The sequence below is a fragment of the Nelumbo nucifera genome, chromosome 5, assembly GCF_055504915.1.
Source record: "Nelumbo nucifera cultivar China Antique chromosome 5, China Antique-T2T, whole genome shotgun sequence".
Lineage (NCBI taxonomy): Eukaryota > Viridiplantae > Streptophyta > Magnoliopsida > Proteales > Nelumbonaceae > Nelumbo > Nelumbo nucifera.
In genome coordinates, this window is record NC_142653.1 from 36,928,152 (window position 1) to 36,950,397 (window position 22,246).

Consider the following 22,246-nt stretch of genomic DNA (forward strand, 5'->3'; position numbering starts at 1 on the left):
GGGCATAGATTTTAACCTTTTTTGTTTAAATTATGTTTTATTATTTTAGTTTTTAAAATGTGATGGGCCATCTGAACCCAGAAACCAATGGCCAAAGCTGTTCTAGTTTGGGGTTGGATTTTAGAACATTGGACGTAGACAAATCCTTTTGTTATTTTGAAATGGAGGGAAGGGGGAGGGACACGGGACACTTGGCCAAAGAGTATGCACAAATTAGACTTGCCCCGGTTGTATATTTGGATCCAATCCTTGATGTCCATGTTTATTGCAGTCACAGATGAAGAACATTTCATTGTATGAAGGGGGAGATGTTCCCAATTTACGGGGTTAGTGTATTGTGGATAGTGATGGGCAGGTGATAGACTCGGGACAGTTGAGACAAGGATGTAGGGGTTGTTGGGCCCAGAAATTGGAAAGTGACAGGTAAATGAATTTGCAAGCCAACTGGCTTGAGAACAAGAATCCATTATCCGTGCAGCTATCTTTATATCTGTATATTTAAAAGTTTTATATATTCCGTTTAGGCTCCATTTGATTGCAACCTTTTCATAGAATTAGAAGATATTATTTTACGGTATTTAGTTACACTGGAAAATAAAGTTTTCCTAAAAAGTAAAAATTAGTTCTTGGAGATGAAATTGCTTCTGATCTTGACTTCTTCAGTGAAGTCATTTCCCAAAGACATAAGTCTCACCATCTAAGTGCAAATTGGGATGGATTAGGTCAGGTGGTTGAGGTTTATCCCAACCTAACTCAAACTGTATAACCCTCAACCCTAACCCTAATCCAATGTTAAATTTTCAGGTTGGGCTTGGATTGGCCTGATTTCTCTATTTCCTTTTTTCTAAATGTTCTTACTTTTAGGTCAATTTAGTTTTGGCATTAGTATATGCAAATGGACATAGTTATCATGTTTTTGAAAAAATTTTCCTTTAAATAAATACATTAATGGAGAGACATAATTATATATATGCTTTGTGTATACATACATGTATGCAAGTACTTACATACATAAACAAATGTTATCATAATCTTTAGTTATTTACACAGATATAAAATTAAGTCACGTTTGAGTTAGGTTGAGTTAGGCACGGCCTCAACCCACCCAATCCAAGTTACAGCTCTACCACCATCCACGTAACTTCAACTGTGGGCCAATATGTCTACCAAAAAATTGTGGGTCTATGGATATAAAAGCCATCAGAGAATTTGGTTTTGTAACATGCTGTTCACAAGATCAAGCTAACTGACATGGTACTACAAATCAAGCAAGATACATGCAATAAGAAAGCTGAACTCTGCCGATGTCTTAAGATCCATTCCAACTGTTTTGTATTTGCTTGGTCTCTTTGGGTTTGGTTTTATTAGACAAAGTATATGAAAAGTTCTTCTCTGGTACTATGAGCCGTAGTCTCATTGGGGATAATAGGGAAATGCTTCTGAAAACTTCATGGATAACTTCTAGGGCCTACGGAAGATTGCTATAAGTGTAAAAAATAGTAAAGATGATGAAGTAGAAAAAGACAAGTAAAACTTAGAAATATAATGAAGTCGGAATTTGGAGTCCAACTCAGTGAACCCAAAAAAAGAGGATTCATGAGTTACCATGTTATCTGGAAAAAATACAATAATTCGAATGTACCAGAACTCCAGTTCCAAAAGGAATATGCAGTATCCTCAGGGACAGAAAATAGTTTCATTAAAAAAATGAAACAAATAAACATAACCATAAGACCACATAAGCAAGCTGACAGTGATGGATGCACCTATCTTTAATAGAATCCCTCGTCAAGGATTGTGGTGTAATGTTCTGATGGGTTAACAATGCTTCTGCTCACAAATAAATAAACAAAGAAATAAAACTTTCTACTCATCATCCCCTAGTTGAAAATATAGTACTACATAAATGTTTGAAACTTTAGCTGTAATCAGTTTTAGGATAGTGGTGGTGTTGTTTAATAATGGTGTTCCAGAAGTGTATCTGGATGGGGGAAAATGATTCATCCCAGTTGGTTTTATGCTACAGAGCGTCTGAGAATAAGGCAGTGGGAATACAAGAAAAGAATCATGCTTTTTTATAAATAAATATGTATAAAAATAAGATATCAGATTTACAATGACTAAGGTGACAAGACAAAAGAACATAAATAAAAACAGAGAAGTAACTACCATTAAAAGATTATACAAATTGCACATATTTTACACACACAACATCTTTTTGCCAGTAGAAAGAACCATAAATTGGGAATGGATTATTTTCTATTTACTCATTTCATCTGGATAGTCTTCATTTTTTCCTTTTTAGATCAGCATCAGCTAGGTAATCTGTTAACATATGTGAATGTCTTGTGCGTGGACTAATAAACTTTTCATTTAACATATGGGACCCACATACATTTTTTAAGGTGGGACCCTAATACCATTAGTGGACATGTATTTAGGGTCCATGTACATTTTACAAGGTGGGCCCAACATATCATTGGTAGACATGCATGCATGTGGTGTCCATGTGTCAACATGTATGTAGGGCCCACCTACATTTTACAAGGTGGGCCCAACATACTATTGGGGGTGATGCATGTAGGTCCATTTGTCGACATGTATGTGGGGTCTATGTACATTTTACAAGGTAGGCCAAACATATCATTGGTGGCCATGCATGTCAAGTCCATGTGTGGACATGTATGTGGGGCCCACATACATTTTTCAATGTAGGCTCCACATACCATTGGGGCACATGCATGTAGGGTCCATGTGTGGACATGTATGTGGGGCCCACATACATTTTACAAGGTGCACCTGACATACAATTGATAAGTCCCACTTAGACATTCAAATACGTTTTGTGAAAAAATAACCCAATTTTCTCCCAAGTGTGTGCATCGTACCACACGTTCGAAGAAGACAAATTACTAAAAGATAGTAAAAGCTTCATTTGAAGCTTCTAGAAAAAGCCTAAATTCGGGCTTCTAGCTTCTTTTATGGATTGAAGCTTTTCCCGAATAGATCTCATTATTCCAAACGGAAAAAGCCTAGAATTCAGGCTTCTAGGCTTCTAAGCAGCCCGAAGCCCACATGAAAAGACTTACCAAATGCAGCCTTACAAAAATGGTGACGTTCAGATTCCCCTTTTCCCTGTTCATCTTCTTCTATTCATTGTTTAGGACATGGATTTCGAACCACTGTTGACCCGAACGATTGGACTGTTCAACTTGAAAATCATCTAGACAACTGGTTTTGTTTTACCCCAAACCTAGTTTGTGGTCAAAAGTGATGGCATCTCCCAAATTCCTTGAAGATCATATGCATAGATGGTGAAAAGTGAAATGAACATTAATTCAGATAATGGATAAAGGAGCATCTAGAGAGCCAGTTGGTCCAAATAAGTGTTGCATGGACATGGGCAAGTATAAACTATTAAAATACTCCATATTTTGTTGAATTCTAACATTATATATTTCAACTTTTGTTGAATTTAACATTATAATCCCACAGGAAAAAATATCAAAAGCTTACCTTTGTTACTTGATAATATTTCATAGGAAAAGTGGCATTCAATGCATACACTACCAGTTCATTTATATTAAATAAGCAATGAAAGAATGAGAAGTGCCACATAGAAGTGCCCCTCAACAATCCATGGAGTGTTGGTGTCTCCGACATGGTTGACACCAATGGCTCATCCATTTAGGAGAGTTCATGCAATACTGGTCCAAACAATGCAGACTTCTTGACCAAAAAAAGTGAATTTTGCCTCTGACAAATTGATGTGATCACTCCACCTTCAGACATCTCAAGATGATAGTCATGAAATTGGTAAATAATGAAAGAAAATATTTAAATTGTAGCTAACTATCTTAAATCTTTTGATATTTTTGTCTTCTTGTTAATGCATTTTCTGGAATTCTTCTAAGAATATCACTCATGAATATCAGTACTAGACTATTAGCTGTATCTAAAAAGCAAGCTCTACCAAAACAAAATATACAGTAAGTTACAAAAAAAAAAAGCTGCGAATAAAAGATCATAGACCCTGCTTCATTTGTGAATTAACATTCTACAAATTTTCCGTGGAAACATTTTTGGAACCACAAAAATCTTATTTTACCTCGGTACACCTTCAATAGATCATTAGCCTCATCCAGGTACTTCATCACAAACTTCTCTAAAAACTTTGACATCAGGTAGTATTAAGACAGTTGCTTAAATACTCCTTGATCAATCCCTTGGAGAGCAGAACCTGAATTACAGACAACCTTGGAATAACCCTGTTCTCCAAGCTAAGCCCAAATAGCGGCACGTTTCTAGAAAGAACTGCCGGGTCCAGGTTCAATTTGTTCATGAAGTAATCCAACTTACTCCTGATATTCTTCTCCGAGATAGCAAAGCAGTAGGGGTTCCTTTTGAACATCAAAAGAATATCACCATCAGACCAACCAAAGCTCCTATAGACATCAAATTTAGATTCCCATTTAGCTTTATTCATCCCTGCTTTGACATTATACTGCTTTGATAAACATTGTACTTGAGGGGTCGAAACCCATTTCACTGATATCCTTGACCAACTCTTTAAACCGATCGCTACTCAGAGTTATTATACGAGGCAACAACATGAACATTTTTTGAGATATTGGATTCGGGGACACCATGATCACGCAAGATCGAAATTTTGGGTTTTAATGCTTCTAGGACATTATATTGGAAAATCCAAGTGAAACGATTAATGACTACGGCGATGTTTTTCTCTGTACGAAGTAAAGTCTTGAGAAAATCTAGCATAGGGAGGATTTGCTTCTCTAAACTCCTTGAAAAAATGTAAACGGCTGAAGAAGAGATGCAAATGCCAATTGGTTTCGGGTAGGTTGACAAAGTGGGCCATTGAACTTAGCAAGTATGACATCCAGTACGAACCTTGGACAACTATCAAGGCCCAAACCTTAGGTAATTTCGTAGCAGAATGCACTTTCAACACCGTAATTCCTAGATTAATAGAGATCGAGCATGGGGAGGAAGCTTCAACCAGTGCGACACCCATCCCAGGTTAGAATGAAATCGAATTGGGATGAGGAGCCCTGGATCCTTCATTTTGACGGTTCATCAAATCAGCAAGGAAGCAAAGTCGGAGTCATCCTATACGCACCAAGCGGGGTAAAACTGGAATATACACTTCTATTCGAGTTTGCGGCATCCAAAAACAAAGCAAAGTACGAAGCACTGATAGCCGGGCTCATGCTAGCAAATAAGTACAAGCAAAGCACCTCATTATCTATAGTGACTCCCAGCTCGTGGTCAACCAGGTAACTGGTGACTATGAAGCTTGTGACCCCACCATGGCTGCTTATCTAGGCAAGGTTAGGGAAGTGCTACAGGGTTCCCAGTCTTACTTCATCAAGTAGATTCCAAGGTCTGAGAATTCTAAGGTCGATGCTTTATCCCAGTTAGCCAGCACAAGTGCCAATACCATGAGAACCGTGTATATAAAGAACCTACCTCGACCCAACATTCTCGAGGGGGCAGGAGAGGTTGCACCTGTCGAACAAACAACACCGACCTGGATCGACCCACTCGCGAGCTACCTACTTCATGAGACCCTCCCTGTAGACCACAACGTTGCCAGAAGGGTAGAGCGATAAGAAGCCAAGTACGTCATTATAGACAGATAGCTGTACCGAAGATCCTATACGCTTTCGTACTTGTGCTGTTTGCGACCCTTAGAGGCCAAGCTTGTTCTCTGCGATACTTATGAAGGGCTATGCGGCGGACACTTGAGGGTAGGGCTCTCGCCCAAAAAATGCTACGGCAAGGATATTACTAGTTCACGATGAAGGTAGATGCACTCGAGCTCATCAAGAAATGTGATAAATGCTAGAAGCATGCCAATATCCATCACCAACCTGTTGCCGACCTGAAATACCTCATTAGCCCATGGCCCTTTGCATAGTGGGGGATCGATATCCTTGGACCATTCCCTCTAGCGACAGGACAGAGGAGATTTCTGGTTGTAGCAGTGGATTACTTAACAAAGTGGGTAGAGGCGAAACCCTTGGTAACAATCATAGCACGAAATGTACAGAACTTCTTTTGGAAGAGCATTGTATGTCACTTCGGCCTACCTAGAGTCCTTATTTCCGAAAATAGTAAGCAGTTTGAAGATATCAAATTTCAAGATTGGTGTGCCAAGATGGGAATACAACAGAACTTCACCTTGTTAGCACACCCCTAAGAAAATGGGCAAGTAGAAGTCATGAACAGAGCTGTACTCTGAGGACTAAAAGCTTGCTTAGCCCGAGCTAAAGGATTTTGGGTGGATGAGCTGCCCAGTGTACTATGGGCTTATCGAACTACCGTCAAGACCGCCACAGGTGAAACACCTTTTAACCTCACCTACTGCACGGAAGTAGAAATTCTATTCAAAATAGAAGTACCTACATTACGGCTAGAGGTGTACGACAGTGAAGCAAACGATGATGAGCTCCATACCAACCTCGACCTAGTAGAAGAGGTACAGGACCTTGCATATATTCAGACTGCAACTTACCAGCAAAGGGTAGCTCGGTACTATAACACCCGGGTCAAAAAGACACTTTCATGTTGGAGACTTTGTCCTTCGAAAGGTTATGGTACCTAAGCCCGGTGTGGGTAAACTCGGACCAAACTAGGAAGGTCCCTACTGAGTGAAGCGGAAGGTTATGTGTGTATGTATAATTTATATATATAATATATAATAAATTATAAATTGCATATTTTAATTATATATTGAAAATATATGATTATATTCTTCTATAACATATATTTTTTTCTATTTTAGTTCAATTTTTTTATATTAATTTTAAGATCTGAAACAAAAAGGCATTTTTTTTACAAACATAGTGTGGCAAGGCACCATTTGCACATTGAGAACACGTAGATATAAAAAAAGTTACCCAAAATAGAAAAAAAATCACCCCAATTGGACATCTGAGTGCAAAGATATGGCCTTTAGAAGTTTGCAATTATGTGTTAAAATGATTCAAAAAACTGACCAATTTTTAAAAAATGGGATTGGGTTACTGTTTTTCCAATTTGACAATCTAGGTTATTGGTTTTGGCTGACTTTTTACACATTATAGTTTTGGGGGTATGAACAAACTAGTCAGGGGCCTAAGTCATGGTTCAACCAGCCCAACTGGTCAATCCGATCTAATTTTCTAAATAATGCTCAATAGTAATTGCATAGGTACTTTGGACATTTTAGTGCCTGTTGTTAGATGATTCTAATGATGGGGGTCTACTTATAATTGTGTCAAAAAGTTCAAGGGAGGTGATTGCAATTACCAAACTTCAAGGGAGGTTTTAGCAACACCAAAAACTTTAATGGGGGTTTCAAAAAAAAACCAAGTAAACTAAAAAACCTAAACAAAAGTTTAACAAAGGCGCTAAGATGGATCATTTGTTGTTGCTTGATGTTTGGTGTTTGGAACTTGAGAATAGAAAAGACATTAAAATAGAAGATATTGAATAAAGGCCTGAAATAGAAGATATTGAACAGTGGTTGCTTGGTGCCCTAACTTGAGAATAGAAAAGACGAAGGGAGAGAGGAAGAGGGAAGGAGCAAGAGAAATGAAATTGAAGGGGGTTATTGAGGAGTACTCGAGTAGGTGACATCATTGCAGCCTTTTTGGCTGAAATGTCACTTTATGATGGGCATCTGACCACTATTAAATTTAAATTAATATATATTATATCATATTTATTATTAAAACATATTAAATTTATATAATAATCAAGTTTGAATTTTATTCAAATCGGATGAATATAAATTCGAATTCAATAAATTAATCGGTATGATATATTATTGGAATTCCACCATTAAGGCGGTGTTAAACACCGTGTTCATCCCATGGATGCGGCCGTCTACGGGATGAATATCCGTTCGACTGGTTGTGGATACACCCCAATTTAGTGTCAATAGAAAAAATTCGTGGATATGGCTCGTTCGTAGTCTAGTTTTGATCTCCTTCTTCACTCTCTGAAAGGCTGAAATCTTATATTGTTTATTTCACATTTTACCATTGGAGGTCTCTGCCACTTGCCCGTTGAAGCTCTCCACCACTGCAACTCTCCACCACCTGTCCACCTATTGATATTAATTATTTTGTCAATAAAATATTAATTATTTTACTTATTTTTTTAATTTTTATAAAATTTTAATGTTTTTATCAATAAATTAATATTTAAAAAAATTAATTTTTAATTATTTTACTATTGTTTTTATAAAAAATTAACATTTATTGGTTAATATTAATTCATTGATGCATTTTTCAATATATTTATCATATTAAATGCAAAAATTAAATATTTATGATTAATTGTATAAGGTCATTCATAAAATGTATATGAAATATATGGAATCAAAAAGTGTGGTGTGGACTGTTTCACACCATGCCTACAGAATGTCATTGTGAATGTGCACTGGTCTAATCCACACAGTTTGTCCACAGTTTAGAACAATTGTGAACTGTGGTGTGGTATAAATTAGTCCCTTGTCACAGGGTGTGATGTGATGTGGATTGGTCCATATTCACCAATTTATCATCTATACTACAGAACACCCCTAAATTTATCGAACCATTTGAATTCGATCCAATTACGTTGAATATTGAATTCGAAATCGGATAATCGGATATCATTTGCACCCCTAGGACCAAATTTGTGACGACGAAATCCGGGTTCTTACTTTAACTGCAATTTTTCAATAAAACTAAAATTGGTTGCATTAAGGCGAAAACTCATTTATTTTGTTTTGCACCAACTGGCTCAATATGTTAGACGGGAAGGTTTTGGATATTGTGTGGACATACATCGCAGACGACATGAAAATACTGCCACGGGATCGAAATGTGTTCTTAGGAAGTAAAGGATTCTGTGCCGATAAACAGCTCCGGTCCCGGTGGAGCGACAACCCACCCAGCCTGACGCTTCACTTTTTAGGAGGAGTGGACTTTACAGTGCCGGAGCAAAACTACGTCACGGAAGGAGGAGGAACAAAATGTATAGCGTTTGTGCCATCTCCGATAAATGGATTATCGGTGTTCGGAAACCTCTTCCACCAGAATATGCAGGTCATTTATGACCTCAAAAATATGACAATCATGTTTGCACCCGCTAGTTGTGTTCACTTCTAGTTTCATTTCCTGAGAATGGTTTTTTTTTGTTTTTTGGGAGACAATGAATGATCTAATTTATAATGGTTATTTTGCATTTCAATTTTTAATGGAAGTTCATTTTGAGTCTTGTTTGATTTATTTTGGTTTAATTGGACTTGTATGCCCCGGTTGAATATTTGTTAAATTTTGAGAGGGGCATAGCTTGATGCAGTGGAAATTATTTAGATCCAGTGCCTGATTTGCACTCTTACTGCTTGGCTTTTAGCTAGGGTGTGTTAATTTGAAAAGCTGGGTAAGACACAGGACAGAGTTGGCACAAGGATGTAAGAGGTGCACTAGGCCCAGAAATTGGAACTGACGTAAAGGCCCATTCCGCTCCTGAATTGTTTGCAAGGGACAGGTAAATGGGCCTGCAAACCAATTAACTTGAGGATAAGGATCCATTCAACTTCAGATCTGTATATCTAGAAGTTATATATTCTAAGGGTTTTATAATCAATTGGAAGACCGAATTGGTCAGGGGTCCAGTTTCTGGGTTGAACGATCTGATCTGTTTTAATAAAAAATAAAAAAATGGTCAAAACCGTCGAACGGTTCAATTGCCTAGGTCAGCGGTTTACTAAATAAATCAATGTTTTTTTTGCAAATATCTGATTTTGAGGAAAAATAAGACCAATCACCTGACCATTTCCCAGTTTTTCTGGCCCGACCGTCCAGTCCAGTCTAATTTTAAAAACCATGATATATTCCATTTAAACTCCATTTGATTGCAACCATTTCGTAAAGATATTATTTTTACAGTATTTAGTTACATTAATGGAAAATAAACCTTTCCTAAAAGATGAACATTATTTATTGGAAATGGCATTGCTTCTAATCTTGACCTTTTCAACCCATTTTACATGTATTTGATTCCAAGCACTCTTAGATACAGATGAAGTTAGACAGAGACAGACATTACTACCTAGAAGGTTACGTTCTTTATTTTATGTAAATAATAATTCACGGATTAATAAAGCTAATAAAACTAAGCAGCCACCTCTTCACTCAATTATGTATTTACTTCTTTTGTTATGAACCTTTTTCTACTGTTGATTGATTGTAAGGGCCCTGTTTGGTAGTTAGTGTGGTACCCATTGCTAAACACCTTGTATTCATAAGCTATATGAAGTCCATGACTTTGACCATTCTAAAGACATGAACGTCACGTGTAGGGGTGTAAGTTGGGCTGGACTCGGTCACCTCTAATCCAACCTCAGGATTGGGTTCATGTTAGTCTAATTTTTCTATTTCATTTTGTCAAATGTTCTTATTTTCTATATTTATTGAAGGTTAATTCAGTTTTAGCATTATCGACAGTTATTTATGCTTTTGAGAATTTTACCTTTTCATTGATATGTATACATACATGCGTATATAAATAAATAAATATATTAATAAAAGCATAGTTTCACACATACATGCATATATACATATATAGATAAATACTTACATATATAAAAAAAATGTTTACATAATATTTATACATATAAAAATGAAATCAGGTTGCTCAAGCCCTCAACCCTAACTCATATCGACCTTTTCAGATATGGTTTCAAGAGGTTAAGAGGTCGAAGATGTAGGTGTGTGCGCATTTTTTTCTTTTTATGTAACATAAGGCAGAAACAGGGGCTCCACCTATTATTTGTCCTCTTTTTTTCCCTCTTATAGATAGAGGGCCCATAGTTGTCAACGTGACGCCTAAGCAGGTGCCTAGGTGACACTTAGGCGGTAAGGTGCCCTTTGAGGCTCACCTCGTCTAACCACCTAACATTTTTCTACTTCCTATTATAAAATACATTTTTATTTATTCTTTTTTTTTCAGATTATAATTACAAAATAGACATTATTAAATTAAAATAATCATCTTGTGTGTTTATATACTAATTTCTTTTTATTATTTTCTTATTTATTAGGGTTAAATCAACACAAACATTGTTAAATACAGTATTGAACCCTCAAAGACTTTAAATCCTGAACCAAGAAGGAAGAACTAAAAATTTTATCTAATCAGCAAATTTTCCTCTTCTACTTCTACTATCAATACTTTTTATTTTCTTCTTTTTTTATAACAAAAATAAGGGTTCAACCCCTATATTTTTTTTTTTTTGAAAATTATTTTCCTTCTTCATTTTCTTCTCATGAATATGTTAATTTTCTATACTTTAATATGAAATTTATACTTTGCTCATGAAAATCATGAATAATTATTAAAAAAATATGGTTATGGTACCTAGGAAACTACCCTAGGATCTATGTTTTTTAACTTAAAAAATCCATCGCCTAGGCACCCACCTATGCAACTAGGCAACAAGGTGCTCCCCAATCGCCTAGGCTTGGCGTCTTGAAAACTATGAGAGGGCCTTTCTCTCTACGTTGCTTTCTTATCTTTGTCTAGGTGTTTTTGGTGGTGTTGGATGTTTGTGGCTTTGTTTTCTTTTTGTGTGATGAGTTCCCCTCTTCTTGGTCCGATTATGTTTCATCGGATTATCAATGACCATTTATCTAAGATTTGAAAAGAGCTTTTATGATTCATAGTGACTGTGTATAGTTGATTAAGTCCTCCAAAGTTCTAATTTTGTCTACTTCTTACCATTCTAAACTTCAGCTTCACAATGGATTTCCTTATTTGTGGCTACCCAGGTTTGCCAGCTTATCCGATGTCGTGAAAGGAAGTGGTGCTCGGAGGTTTAATCTTCTACATGGTATGCATTTGTTAATTTATTTTACCAGCTTCCAAATTTGATGGGAATATTAGGTTTTAAGTCACGAAGGGTTCTGTCATAGAACAGATTTCGTATTCCCTAATGTGAATCTTAATTCTGTATGTCTTTCTCTTCTACATTTGATGCTAACCCATTTGATGTTTCTACATTTTTTCACATTTATTTTATTTTATTTTTACTGCTCTTTATTGGATAATAGAGGTTAGGCCCTGCTTAACTTTGATTTAATAGTAATCAAGCGCAATGGGCTACACATGTTTAGTCTTAATTTAGTTGTGTCAATTGCATGATAATTGATAGGGCTGTTCATGGGTCAGGTTGGGTCAGTTTATTGAGGTTTTTCCAACCGATCCGACTTGATCGGATTACCTTTACTTGAAACCGAAACCGACCTAGTATTAAGCAAAACTGACTTGGTCGGTTTGAGTCAAGTTGGGTCGGTTTGGGTCGATTTCGGCTTTAAGTTCAATCATGTCCCCCATGTGCCTATGTGGTGTAAGTTTGAGAATTTATTCTCGGTAGAAGTGAAGATGGCAAAAAGAAAACAAATTGATAAGCATTTAGGATTAGAAATTAGTTTCACTACGAAAATTGAAATCATGAATTTCAAACATTATATCAACTTGTATGCACTGCACAAATAATTATGAACAACTAAAAAAAGTATATAATAACATGCTTCTTTAGCTAAGCCGATTCGGTTCGGATCGGTTTCGATTTTCATACAAGAAAACCAACCCAAACCATTGGTTTGGTTTATAATGTTTTACAACTCAAAACCGACCAATGCTGAAGATAACCTGGCTGGCTAAACTTGGATCGGTCTGAATTAATCGGTTTGATCGGATTGGGCCTTCTTATAAACAACCCTAATAATTGATAACGGTAGTTGCAATTCTGTTAGTGGGCATTTTAGTTGCCTTTAGTCTTAACTCGATTCTCTCCCTCTCTCTCTCATTTATGTGGAACTGCCCACAATAAATTTCAGTTGGACTTCAAGCTCTTTTCTGCCTATATATCAATAAGACTATGTATATATCTAGAGATGCGCCCATTTATACATGGCAACTTATATAAAGGGGCCTTTTATACACAAGGCTTTTTTAAATGTGCAATTTGTTGGCCTTTCACAAGTTCAAATCTTTGCCTTCTATATATATAAGTTGTTAATGGAATGGTAATGAAGTGTTGAATTTGAGTGAATAAATATTTTCTAATTAACACTTTGCATAGCACAATTTCTACCCCAATTACAAAGCTTCTCTCCATCTACCACCACCTAAGATTCGTTGAATGGTTTAATATATATACAATACAGAATACAGAAAAAGACGAGAGATCCGCCCCCGCCCCCCCCCGAAAAAAAAAAAAAAAAAAAAATTAAAACCATGTCGTTGCAAAAATGGTTTGCATGATTATATAGTTCCAAAACTGAGCTGCTCATGTTTAAAATATAACTAAGGCCCTATTTGGTTTGTGGGAATAAATGTCTGGAATTGGAATCAGAATGGGCTATTCCGATTTCAATTGTATGATTGGGTGGAATCGGATATAGCAATTCTGATTTTGAGAGAATGGCCATTTTCCATTCCTTCCTTAGGAATGAAATCTCATATCTGCTTATTTTAATTCTTATTTTCATTTCTGTCTAAACCAAACAATCTATATAGATAGATCATTCCGATTCTGTTTTTAAAAAATTCTCATTCTGATTCCAATTCCGATTCGAACTACTAGACCAAACGGACCCTAAATTTCATACCTTAGGTTTAAAGACTCCTTGCAAAGGACATTTACATATTTGATAATGTGATAACTTTGATTTTGCTACAAGGTGAAATAAAAGTATCCATGTTCTTTGGAAGTTTTCTTACTAACTACTAGGGGTGTTAATAGGACTGGATTTGATCCAGCCCAATTCGATCCAACGGGTCCATCTACAAATAGACTGGATCAAAGTCAATCCAAATCTATACAAGTTGGATTGGATCCTGTCCATTTGAAATACAAATGGATTGGATTCAGTCCAATTGAAATGCAAATGGATTAGATTGGGTCCAATCCAACCCGATTCAAACTAAATGAAAATTCAAAAAAATATTTAAAAACCCAGAAAATGTGAAAAAGTTAGATAAATGATTTCTTGAAACAAATAGTTGGCAAACCAAGTATTCTACTTAGTTCTAGCAGTGATTGATGTGAATATCTCTATCTCAATCTCAAAGCACAGGAGTATAGAAGCAAGCGAGCATAAGTCCCCATTCTATTTGAAATTTTTAATAGCAGGAGGGTCCCACCACCTGTTCCAAAATACTATCAGAACGCTATTAAACTCATTGCCATGGCTGTGCTTTGGGACAGCAGATCATCCCACCGAGACATAAGAGTCTAAGGCACTGATCATCCTGATCATAAAGGTACATCAGTGCTGCCACCAAAGCATTTTGCTCTTCTTTCAAACCTCTTGAAAACCCTATTTGCTTCAAAAGTATTGCAGCTGAAAGCCTGGTTCCTGTAAGGCGATCAAGAAGTAAATTCTATGTAAGGGATATCAGTACAACACCTCAATAATAGACGCATGAATGTCATCATGGTTCAGTTTCTCTGTAAAACAAAATTTTACAGAACTAAATTCCAAAATTTCACCACAGCGCCTTCCCTCTTCCGCCCTGATTTGTGGTTTGTAAAACAAATTCTGCTGTAAAATCAAAACCCTCGAACATTCGAATCCTTATGTATGAGTCTGTGCAATGGTTGTAGATGCTGCTCATTCAAATAATTTTTTAATCTCCCAAACTCATCAATGGAGGAGAAGGCCGCTGCATATATGACGAGCTCACGCGGAAAGGCGAAGGCGCTGCTAGATTCAAACAATGCCTTGAATTCTCCTCACAGTCTTCAAATACCACTAACGATTTAATAGATTATCCAAAATCGATTTAATAAGATTTCAATCGGTTTGGATCCAAGTCCAAACCGTCCAGTTGACAGCTCTACTAGCTACCAAGTAAAATATAGACAACGATAAATGAGAACCACCATATTTCTATCATGTTCAAAAATATATATTTAAAAACACACAGTCTATATTGGAAATTAAAAACCCAATAACCACTCCCTACACCTGTCAGTGTACTCATCAATGACTCTATAGCACTTCGGATGCCAATTCTTATTCAGAAGCAGTGGAACGACAACAACCCAAAAACCCAATGCATACCAAATAGACACATATTTAAAAACACACAGTCTATATTCAGCTTATCGATGTGGGATCCTTCCTTCTAGTTTATTATGAAAAAGGTCTAAACTTCCCAACTGTACTAGATTTTGAAAGGATTTAGGGATATATCCTATCAGAAAATTATTGGAAAGGTCCAATGAGAGGAGTTCCCTCAGGTCTCCTATTTCAATTGGAATATGACATGTTAGTTAGTTCTTTGACAAATCAATTCCGGTCATGTACCTTAGAGGATCACCTTCGTAAGTGAGCATGTTACCCTTTGTGAAAAAAATTAATTTTGACATCACTCGTAATGTGGGAGCCTTGATCAAAATTTTGAAGTGCAGATTTTTCTTTCCATGATGTAATGTTGTTGAGACAAGAAGGTATGCTCCCTGACAAATGGTTATTTGAAAGATCTAGTGTGTACAACTTTGTCATTTGGCATAATGACTTTGGTATTTGGCCAAAAAAATGGTTTCCTCTTAATAGAAGTACACCCAAATGTGGAAGAAAATTTGGAAGATAGTCAAGTAAATTGTTTCCACTTAGATCTAGTACGTAAAGAGATAGGGCACTTGATGCATTGATTATGATGGGCTTTGCGAAGCAATTTCCTCCAAGGTGTAAATCAACTAATTTATCCATTTTGGAAAATATTTGCATACCATGCAGCTTGTTGTTTGTTAAGATTAATTGAGATAACATGGTTTTGTTTTGGGATAATCCATTGGATACTTCTCCTATTAGGGCATTGTTAGATAAGTCTAGCACTCCTAATTGCCACATCCTACCGAATGAAGACGGAATCTTGCCTTCAAGTTTATTCATTGACAACTAAATGATTTCACCTTAAGGACAAGTGCTTTGGTGAAGTATTATTGTACAACAATCAAGGAGCAATGGTTCCTTGAAGAGAGGTATGAGCTAAAGACATTGCTGTTAACTTGTATTGAGTGGAGAAGAAATTTGGAATGACATTATGACTTCCTATCGATGTTGCAATTGTCTAGATTTAAATAATTTACTTGAAAAGATGGAATCCAAAATGGTGACTCAGTATCAACATCCAAGTTATAATTGTTGGAAAGATCAATTTCTGTTAATTGGGAGAGATTAGCAAAGATAGAGAAGGAGAGCTCTCCAGAAAATTGGTTATTTGAAAGATCAAACAACTCTGGTGGAGTTAGGTTGTTGAAAATCCAAGGAGCAATGTTGATTGTAATTTGATTGTAAGAAAGATACAATCTTTGTAAATCCCATAGTTCACTAAGCCCTGAATGAAAATTTAAGAGAAATATGCATGAGTATAATGATATATTATATTACATTTCATATAACAATCATTTGTCAATCAACTAAGAATTAGAGTTAATTTTTTCATCAAATAACATGTATTGATGACTATTGAAAAATTTCATATTCTTATATTGAGAAAAACTTAGTTTAAAAGTTTTTGCCCATATAAGAGAAGAACCAATTTTCAAGTCCTTGGTACAACAATTCTTATGTGAACAGCCTTGGTAAATAATTTCAAATTGCCAATATTTTTTCTAATCCACTCTTTGTCTAAGGTGATATATATCTCCATCTCTCTCTCAAACACACATTCAGTAGAATTCATAGCTTTTTTTTTTTTTTTTTTGTATTCACTATCCAATTTTCTCATGTTTCAGCAATTGAAGTTTTTTATTTTTCTAGAAAGGAGATTTTTTTTATCATGTGGCAGAGGAAGTGTTATAATTAAGGCCTTGTTTGCTTTTCCATAAGTTACTTACCCAGGTAAATGTAATTACGTGGGTAACTCTTTCCTAGGAAACACTTACCCGAGTAAGTTCATCTACCCATTTTCTTTTATTTCCTAAGTAAATAAGGTAATAATCATTTTAGTCATAAAAATCCATTATTAAAAGGGGCATTGTTGTCCCATTCAAGTGTTAACAAATTTTCACCTTGGTGGAAAAGTTATTTATCCACCTAGGAGATGGGTAGGTAAGTGATACCCAGGAAAATAAATTTTCCTTGGTCCCACATAAATCTGAAAAAATGAACATGAGATTCTCGGTCAATGGAAACCAAAATCCCATTTATCAACTTTCCCCCCTCTCAAAATCCGAAAAAAGAACACCCCTAAATATTCCTTATATATACCTTACCAACCAGCTGGTTGATACCTTGCCACATAAAGCATTCATTGTAGTTAATTTAAGCTTTTACTTGCATACATGCACCATATTCATTGTTATTCTGAACAATGTTGGTTGTTCTGTTCCATGTTTTAATGGATATTTAATGAAGGGGGATTTGGCCCGTCCTCATTACAAGGAGACACGTGGATGTGACTCGACATAAGTGACAATTTGACATAACTAGTCTGGTACGTGGAAGTGACTTGGCACGAGTGATAGGTCAGCATGATCGGTTCGCTACAGAGTAACCTTGGGTTCGAGTTGAGATCCCCTTGAGCTAAGAGCACCTTGGTACTAGGTCATGACAAAGGAAAGAGGTTACCGAATCCAAGCAAATGAACCACCTTGAAGACAGACCTGCCTCGGGGCAAGATCACCTTAGCATTCAGAAGAACACGAGCTTAGATAGCTTGCTACCAGTTAGCTTGCTACCAAGCAGCTCACTACCAGGCAGCTCGATACTTTGTGAGGAGCTTGCTACGTAAATAGGCCATTCCGCATGGCAACCCTGAGGGTCACACCTCCCTATCCCACACCTCACAGGATCGTACCTTGCAACGGCTACATTAGTTCACCCACTCCTTGGTTCAGATGGAGATGGCCAACTGTAAAGCGAGAGATGTTACTCCCAACTCACATGATAACGGATCATGCCACAATGAGGATTCAGGACCAACTCCACCAAACCCGTCAGAACACCAGTATATAAAGACCTCAGTGCCTAGAGGCTAGGGTACATGCGTAATCTTTGCCTTCTAGCTCTCTCACTCTCTTGCAATCTAAGATTATTTTTAGCTCGCAACCAAGTGCTAACTTAAGCATCGGAGTGACCCTACCGAGTGAACCACTATGGGCTCTTTGATTCTCTTTGTACTTCATCAATTGGTGCCGTCTGTGGGAAACACTTCAAAAAGCCTTCTCTACTAAGCATCCATCACTGTGTTATTGGCATCTTCTAGCAACGTCGGGTAGAACAATGAGATGAATACATCTGGGGGTAAGCCTCAGGTCCCCACTATACGTATTGGCCTGTTAACCATGCCCCTCAATGCATTCGGGGTCCCTACAATGAACCTACCCCAGACCACCGAGCAGGTGAATGCCCCACTTCCTCCTGCAGTGAATGCTGCCTTCACCGAACCCTCTGTGGTTCCTCTAGCGGTTGAACGAAACCAACTGAATGACCTGGTGCAATGCGTATAGGCTATTCAGGCCTAGATGCAACAAATTCATCAATTCTAGCACTACCAATAGCAAGTTCTGCATCACTTCTACCAGCAGCAGTTTCTACCACTGCAACAGAATCAACAGCTAGTTCCACCACAATGTCCGGTGATGCCGCGGAACCAACAACAATTCAATCGCCGCCAGAGCAACCGTCCTCCTTTCAGAGGAGAGATTTCCTAGGTTTCATCCCATAGCAAAAGGGGAAGAAAGTAGCCCCCTACCTCACAGCAATAGGGCAGGTCGGAAGACATTCGTCCCACCAAAGCCAGCCTACCCCAACTCGTGCAACCACAAGCTTCATTCACAGGAAACTGGTTCGAAGCCCTAACCACTGACTCTAGGCGAGACCCTTCAGCTCGCGCAAGCCAGTATCAGCAGTCCAATTCACTTCAGGCCAAGACACGACATGATAATACCGAAGCAAGCACCACCAATGTGGACCCGATCAAGAAGCAACGAAGATGGTGTCCTAAGGTGTACCGTGTGATAATTCCAGAATAGTTTGCGGACCTAGCTGACCCAAGCAGCCCAAAGGCAAGGCGGGAGCAAGCTCGAAAGTTGCAAAAGCCACCCCACTTCTCTCTATGTTGTCTCCTCTATCCTCTGAGCTCTTAGCCACCTCGATGCTGAAGGACTTTAAAGTACCTCCTTTGGACAAATATGACAGGTCCTTTGACCCAAATAACCATGTGGACTCCTTTCAGTCTCAGATGTATCTTCTTGGGGCTAACAAAGCTTGCATGTGTGTTGCCTTCTCTATGACCTTCAAGGGGGTAGCACGCACATGGTACACAAACCTCCTACCTGGAGCAATCAAGAGTTGGGCACAGTTCACGCAAATGTTCACCTCACACTTCATCACTAGTAAGAAGTGTCCAAGGTCACAAGAGAGCCTCCTTGGCATAGTCTAGAGGGAAGGGGAGTCCATCTACATCTACATCAAACAGCACATGTTTGTTAATCCCAAACTTAGACCCCGCCGTAAGACTCGTGGCAACAAAAAAGGGAATCACTTATAGGGAGTTCAAGTGGCATGTGGTGGTGAACAAGCCCAAGGACATCAACACATTCCTCAAGCTTGCTGACCAATTCATCGAGATCAAAGAGGAAATGAATAAAAAAACCGAAGCTCCAGTAGAGAAGAAGAGGGAAGACCACAGGTTGCACCATGGTGGTGGCAAGAGGAAGAAAAGCAAGTCCTCGACCAGGGGAGGGAACAAGTTGAGTTGGCGCTCTCGAACTCCCCCGGTCGAAAGAACGAGTTACACCCCCCTCAATGCAAAGCGAGGGGAAATTCTTATGGCGATCAAAGACGCCTCATATGTGAAGTGGCCACCCCGGATGAAAGGGTACCCAGCCACCAGAAATAAAAATGTATATTGTCACTTCCATAGAGACCACGGTCATAACACTAAAAACTATAAGACTCTCCGCGACAAGATCGAAGAGCTCATCTGTCACGGATACTTGAAAAATTTTGTGCAGAAAAATAATAAAGGTAAAGTAGATCGGCAAGGGGAGCAAAAGAAAGATGCTCCTGAGCACAGTAACAAGTAGAGTGACTAGAGGCAGTTGCCTGAAGAAAGACCAGTCCACGGGGTCATCAATACAATCACCGGCGGGTCAATTGTCATGGGTTGTTCCCCAACAATAGGAAGGGCATCAGCTTGTGAATTGGAACGTGAAGAGCAGAACCCCCAGAAGTGGCTGCGACCTGAGGACCCTATATTCTTCACTATGGATGATGCGCGTGGCATCTAGTACCCCCACGATGACGCGCTAGTTGTAAGAATGAAGATTAATGAAGGTCAGGCGCATTCTGGTGGATTCAAGGAGTTTAGCCGATATCTTGTTCAAAGGCACTTTCGACAAACGTCAGCTCCGAAAGAGCGACCTCCAGCCTATGAGTACTCTCCTAGTGGGCTTTAGTTGAGACGAAGTCAAGCCCCTCGGGCGAATTTCAGTACCCGTGGAGGTTGGGACATGGCCCAACATCGCAAGGTTCGAGCATGCCTTCCTGGTGGTCACAACGCCCTCCCCATACAATAAAATCATAGGGCAGCCCATCACCCATGCACTTCGCGCGGTGGTGTCCACCTACTATCTGGCCATGAAGTTCCCCATGGATTTCAGGGTAGGGGTAGTCCGGGGTGACCAACTCGAGTCCCAAAAGTGTTATATTGCAGCTCTCAAGAGAAAAACTTAGTGGGCGAAAGACATCGAGCTTGAGTGGCCTGTGGATTATCCTGAAGAGTGAGCCACGTTAACCAAGCAAACGGTCCACATCCCCACCTTGGAAGAAGACCCAACTAGGACCCTCCAGATCAGGGCAGCAGTCGAAGAACCTATTCGAGCTTAGCTAGTAAGTTTTCTACTAAAAAATTTAGATGTATTTGCATGGTCTACGGTAGAAATGCCCGACATTGATTCAAAAGTAATAACTCACAAATTAAACACTGATCCCATAGTCAGGCCTGTTAGGCAAAAGAAACACAGCCTCACCCCAGAACATTGGAGGATAGCCGACGAGGAGGTTGGGAAGCTTCTCGTAGCTGATTTCATCAGGGAGGTCCATTATCTGAGCTGGGTAGCTAACCCCGTTCTGGTAAAGAAGGCCAACAATAAACGACACATGTGCGTTGACTATACCGACATGAATAGAGTTTGCCCCAAGGACTATTTCCCACTCCCCAAGATCGACCATTTGATAGACCCGACCTCAGAGTACGAGTTGTTGAGTTTTCTGGATGCATACTCGGGCTACAATCAGATCAAGATGGACCCTGCTGATGAAGAAAAAATGACTTTTATCACTGAGTTAGGCCTGTATTGTTACAAGGTCATGCCCTTTGGACTAAAAAATGTTGGGGCAACCTACCAAAGACTTGTAATCTGAATTTTTGAGCCATTAATCGACGACAAGGTTGAGTGCTATGTAGACGACATGGTCATCAAAACCTGATTTTTGAATTGCTTAAGTGATTTGCAATGTGTTTTTGAAATTTTACGCAAGTATAATATGAAATTGAATCCTAACAAATGTGTCTTCGATGTCACCTCGGGTAAATTCTTGGGTTACATAGTTAATCGATGTGGCATCGAAGCCAACCCCGAAAAAATAAAAGCCATCTTGGATATGGAGCCACCTTGTAAGTTGAAAGAGGTTCAGAGGCTAAACAGTTGCATAGCCGGGCTAAGACGCTTCATGTCCAAGTCAGCAAATTGCTGCCTTCCCTTTTTCAAGGCAATAAAGAAAAATAAAGACTTCGAATGGACTAAGGAATGCCAGCTTGCTTTTGATGAGCTGAAGAAGTACCTAACTAGTATCCCAGTTCTAACCTGACCCAAAGAGGGGGATGTTTTGAATCTGTACCTCTCTGTGAGTGACGGGATAGTCAGCTCGGTACTAATAAAAGAAGTAGATCGGGCCCAACGACCCATCTACTATGTCAGTAAGGTTTTGCAGGGTGCAGAAACAAGATACCTGAAAATCAAAAAGCTGGCATATGCATTGGTCATCGCAGCCCGAAATCTTTAGCCATACTTCTAAGCCCACACTATCATTGTCCTCACCAACAAACCTTAGAGGTAAGTCTTGCTCAAACCTGAGGTTTCGGGTAGGTTGACAAAGTGGGCCATTGAACTTAGCAAGTACGACATCTAGTACGAACCTTGGACAACTATCAAGGCCCAAAC

The 22,246-nt window shown here is 38.4% G+C and overlaps 1 pseudogene; it reads right to left on the reverse strand.

Annotated features, from left to right (window-relative positions):
- Window positions 1-3,319: 3,319 nt before the first annotated feature.
- Window positions 3,320-5,035, reverse strand: LOC148791420 (transcription termination factor MTERF8, chloroplastic-like; annotated as a pseudogene).
- Between the last annotated feature and the right edge of the window lie 17,211 nt (window positions 5,036-22,246).